Below are 6,100 nucleotides of genomic sequence, written 5' to 3'. Positions count from 1 at the left end.
GGACATTATTCCTGTAACCTGACATGTTTGATATTTAGAAATGACTGGTCAAAGTATTTCCAAAAGGGTGAAGAATTAAGTTATTATGTATCAGTTAATCTTGATCTGCTCTTCTTCTTCTGCTCTTCTCTTTCTCCTTCTTCTTCTTCTTCTGCTCTTCTTCTTCTTCTTCTTCTGCTCTTCTCCTTCTTCTTCTTCTGCTCTTCTCTTTCTCCTTCTTCGTCTTCTTCTTCTTCTGCTCTTCTCCTTCTTCTTCTTCTTTTGCTCTTCTCTTTCTCCTTCTTCTTCTGCTCTTCTTCTTCTGCTTCTGCTCTTCTTCTTCTTCTGCTCTTCTCTTTCTCCTTCTTCGTCTTCTTCTTCTGCTCTTCTCCTTCTTCTTCTTCGTCTGCTCTTCTTCTTCTTCTTCTTCTTCTTCTTAAATTATTATAAGACAAAATAAATATATATACATGTTACAGCTGCAACTAATAATTATTTTCCTTAATGATTTATCTGCTGTTGACTTTTCTTTACCAATCAATCACTTCATCTAAATGTCAGAAATTTGCATAGATGCAAATTTAGGGCTGCATCTACCAATAACTGATTAACTAGATTGTTTCCTCAGTTATTTGATTAGTGGTTTTGTCTGTAAAATGTCAGAAAATGGTTAAAAATGTTTCTAAAAGCCCAAGATAATGTTCTCAAGTGTCCACAATGACCAAACATTCAGTTTACAGAGGAAGAAAGACATCAGGAATCAGAAAATTTAGACTCATCTGTCTCTCAGCTAAAATAATTAGCATTAACTAATGACAAATACTCAACATAATCCACTCAGTTTTAGTTTATTTATGGAAATTGTCTTTTTTTTTTTTTTCATAGAAGCAGTCCAAACTACACAAACTATTCATTTCTATCAGGTAAGATAAAAAAAAAAAAAAAAAAAAAAAAAATACACGGACCAAGAAATGAATGAACCACAACCCAAAGAAAAATTGCAGTATGTTCTGATCATTTAAGGTCATTTAAGAAATTCTCTTGCCAGTCAATCCTAGAGAGTTCAAAATGTAATAAATCCATACAGAGGCCACAGTAAATACTGACATTTACCTGTAGAAGCCAGTTACTTCTGATTATTTTGATCTTTTAATATTGTGCACATATTTCCCACTAATTCTTGTTTATTAATGAGGACTAAGTGTTAAAAATGCACACTCATAACAACCCTGTAAAATGGGCTAAAAGCCAAAACAACTGACTGTAAGACTTTTGCACAGTACTGTAGATTCAACCATTAAAGCAAATGAGTTAAGAATCTACAAATGCATTAAACCATTAAAAAGAATAAAACCCAAGGCATTATATGATAATCTACTGTGATGATCATTAAGGAACAGAGATAAAACTAAAATCAGATTAATAATGTATATATATATATATATATATATATATATTTATATATATGTGTGTGTGTGTGTGTGTGTGTGTGTGTGTTATTCTCCAGCTGTTCTCTTGTATTTTCATGGGTTTTGTTATTTTAGTTCCATATCAGCCAACACAGTGGACACTTATGCACCATCCCATACACTGTAATTCTTACCATTACTGTAACTTTGCTGTTCTTGATAAACCTGATCTGCAGTAACATGTTTCAGTGTAAATCAATTGTTATTTGTTAGAAAAAAAAGTTGTTTGTTTTTTTTTGCATATTATCTCCATGAAAAGAGTAATAATTAGCGTTAGAAAATGTTAAAATGTGAGAAAACATTATATTTTATTTCATTGTTTTAATATCAATTTCTGATATTGGGTTTTTAAACACGTTTCTTTACTTCAAAAATTAAATGCATGGACATTTTTGTAACTTCATGAAAAAAAAACAACTTGATCACGTTGTTTTTTTTTTCATGCCTATGGAGGAATAAAAACACCCAAGAAAAAAATCTTAACTAAGGTTCTCATAATTAATGCATGAAAGGGTTAAGCTATTGGCATAAGTATCAGTTTAATATCAGTTTCTTTCTTTCTTTCTTTCTTTCTTTCTTTCTTCCTTTCTTTCTTTCTTTCCACTCTAGCAGCAAAGCCATTGACTGAATTCATACCAAACTGGGTTTATAAATTGCCAGTGACCCAGAATAAATCTGATTACATTTTGGGAAAAGTAGGTCAAAGTTGAAATTTTTTATGAATTTTTTTACATGTTTTTTCCCCTTCCCTTTTACTTATAATTGGCAAGATTTCACATGTCTATCAAAAGAACAATTTTGTTTCAATTTTCTTCAGACTTGGCACATATATAGAGGGAATTGATATGCTGACGTCAGCACATGCATAGACATGATGACATCAGCTGGATCAATGCCAAAATAAGCTACAATACATGCGTAGGACAGGGTTTGTTGTGCCTGGCACCACTTGTCTGGATTTATTTTTTACCATTTATGGGTAAGGAACCAAATATGGTAACTTCATTAACCTTGATTTTCTACATAACAATAGCAATTTTTGAAAAAGTTCACGACAGGTTGTTAGGTCCTCCAATAACACACTAAGGTCAGAATTTAGGATTTCAGAGTATTCTATGAGTGCCCTATAAAAGGTTAAATGCCTGTATATCCTGAACTCTGTGATCCTCCTGTGATATTTCGTTCATATGTGATATTCATTCATTTTCTGAAACACTTAGTCCTCAAGAGGTTTCAGGGGGATTTCCAAACCTATCCCAGCTACCAACAGATGCGTCACCAAGTATTTGGAGACAATCCCGTTTTTAGATCTTTACTTGTCATGACAACCTGGACTATAAGAATACACTAAAGTGACGACACATGAATGACAATAAAAACAGTGAATCATGAAACAGATCTGGAGAGGAAGTTCACATTTAGAAAGTGCCAATCTAGTTCCTGGAACAAACACCAGCTGTCAGTCCAGTGACCTAAGTGAGTGATTGATTGACTAATTTTTATGGATGTAATTATTGTTTTTTCCAAATTAACCACATTTCATCAGAATTCACCAGAGGATGCTGACGTGCCAACAGCTCATGTAAATGCGGTCAACAATGTGCAGTGAAACACCTGTTGTCTGAGTTTTATTTGGTCGATGTGTTTTCCATATGTCCCTCCGCCCACAGTAAAAGGACGTGAAGTGCTTCTGTATAATTGCCGGTCCAGCTCAGCGACCGAAGTGCACAGATTCCCCTCGTTGACAGATTCACTGCTTCATAATGATGCATTACGAAGAAAAACACGTTTGAAGTTCCATTAATCCTCTGTGTGTGCGTGCGTCATTTGGAGTAATCTCATCCAGAAATGTATTTCACTTCCAATATAGCTCACAATGGACCATTTTTATGGTACTTGTTACATATTTTCCATTTTACATGTCCCGTCCTTTCTCAAACTTCATTACATCTTCAATGAAATGTTTTGCTTGAGCTGCAAATGAAACAGCGGGAGCTCAAAGTAATGATTTGTGAAATGAAATTTGATTCACCATATCACTGCTTTAACAGTTTTATGAACTCATATAACCGCTGTGCCCCTAAGATGACAGTCATAAAACAAGGCATGTCACAAAATAAAATAAACTCAAGTAAAAATTCACATTTATGAGTCCAGCAAACAGTAGTCAGCTCAATATTAAAAAGTTAATTTTCATCTATTTGTTTTATCACTTTATAGCACCCAAATCCCTAAATAACATAACAGAAATTAAATCACATCTATTTACAACGTTAAATTAATTTTTTTAAAGGGTTTTATACGTGTCTGAATATTTTTAGTTCTGTCTGTGATACTCGTCTGTGTTTTTCTGGTCAGTTGGATGTTTTGCTACTTGAACGCACATATAGAAGTCATATTCTGCTTAATTTAAGATTCTCTCTAGTGTAGCAGACAAATGTCCAAAAAACCACAAACAACTCACACAAAATTCACTGCATGAGAAAGAATGTGGTCAGTTTCAGGGATGAGGAATTTGTAGAAAAAAACATCAAAACTGTAGAGAAGTGACACATAAAAAAGAAGTATTCGAAAAAAAGTCAATTCTATGTTAAAAAGTCCACACAAAAAATGTGTTCGTCATCAGCCATTATAACTCAGGATGGGAATGCTGTAATCTAATGTCTAAAAGGTTTAAAAATAATAATAATAAATAGCTGAGGCTGCAACTAATGAGTATTTTTTATAGTCACTTATGGTGTTGATTCTCTCAATTGATCAATTCATTATTTAATCTATAAATTGTCATAAAATCATAAAAAAAAAAGCTGATCAGATAAAAAAAAAAAAGCTAAGATGACATCCTCAAATGTGTTGTTTGGTATCAATGCAAAGATATCCAGGTGTAGAGGAAGAAAGGAAATGAAGAACATTCTCATTTAAGAAGGTAAAACATTTCTTTTTTTAAATCATTTATGAAAATAATTATCGATTAACTGAAAAGTTAACAACTAATTAATTAATTGATGCAGCTCTTGTTACAGAGTTCCTGCGGGGCATTAAAAATGTGCATTCAAAACCTTAAAAAAGTTTTTCAAAGGTATTAATTATGGTAGCTATTTGATATCGTAGGCCTTAAGTTATATTGCCATAAACTTGTTCACTGTATTGTGTTTAAATGTGTCTGTTAAATGTCCAACCTGCAAAGAATGTTAGTTTGTCGACTCAGCTCCACCCTTTCCAAACCGACAATTTATATTGAAATTAGGAACCAATTATCGCTAACTTTGTAGCCCCCGTTAAGGAGTGACTCGGAACAGGGGGAATCGAGGTGTTGGAATAAATAAATATATTCTACTAAATTCTAAGATTCACTAATTTTTGCCAGTATGGCTGTGAAACGAGCATTAACCCTTTCATGCATGAATTATTAGAACCTTTATCAAGATTCATTTTTTCCCTAAGTGTTTTTATTCCTCTTTAGGCATGAAAAAACGCAATGTGATTGAATTTTTTTTTCTTATGAATCAATTTTACATGGAGTTACAAAATCATGCATTTAATTTTAGAAGCAAAGAAACATGTATCTACTGATATACTGTGTGAAAACTATGAGATAAAAACATTTTTAATGCTGCTAATTTGATGTTTTCTCACATTTCAACAATACCTGCATGGAGATTATATGCAAAAAAACAACAACAAAAAAAACAAAAAACAAAACTGTTAATTACAGTTCAATAACAATTTGCTTTTTTTTTTTTTTTTTTTTTTTACAATCAAACATGTTAGTGCAGATCAGGTTCATCTAGAACAGCAAATTTACAGTAATTGTATGAATTACAGTGTTTGGGATGATTTATAAGCGTCCACTGTGTTAACTGATATGGAACTAAAACAACAAAATTCATAAATATACAATAGAACAGCTATAGAATAACTGTCCACTGTAGTGACCACTATACATGAATGGGTTAAATTATGTTCTAAGTAGTCTTAAAAAGGTCTTAAAAAGTCCTAAATTTAACTTGTGGGAACCCTGTTAAAAATGATAAAGACAGTTTCCAAAGCCTCTTGATAAATTCTAAACTAAAAACTATCAGACATCAGTTTTACAGTGAATAGAAGTTGCATTATTCCCCTGCTCTTCCAGAGGAGTCCTACTTTCCCGTCTGCTCCATCTTCCCTCTGCAGAGTTTGGTACATGTGTCAGACAGAGACCCAGTGGGTGAAACCAGAGCCTGGAAGTTAAAGAATGTGTTCACACATGGCCTATTAATGCCAGCTCACTGCACAGGATGTAAGGGTCATCAGTGTTTCTAAGACAACAGCCCCTCGGTCGTACCAGCTGCAGAGGAGGAGGCTTTGTGTAAAACTGTCCATTGGTGCTGACAACGCACACGGCAGACTCAGACTGAACTCTAACAGGAGGATGCACATTATGACCACAAATAATGTAGAAGTATTGGAAGCAATGTTGTAGATATTTATTAATACTCTATATATGTTATTGCGTGTCTGTTTGTTTTGTTATCAAAGCCATTATCACTAAATTCAAAATATCATATTACAGAAGTTATGGTTATTTTTTTGCATGTTTGCATCCATTGGCACCAGATAGTCACATGACCACTCACTGCAGAAGCTCCACTGCCTAAACAGATTGATCAGTC

Source organism: Sphaeramia orbicularis, chromosome 10, assembly GCF_902148855.1.
Source record: "Sphaeramia orbicularis chromosome 10, fSphaOr1.1, whole genome shotgun sequence".
NCBI lineage: Eukaryota > Metazoa > Chordata > Actinopteri > Kurtiformes > Apogonidae > Sphaeramia > Sphaeramia orbicularis.
This window is presented reverse-complemented; position numbering follows the sequence as displayed.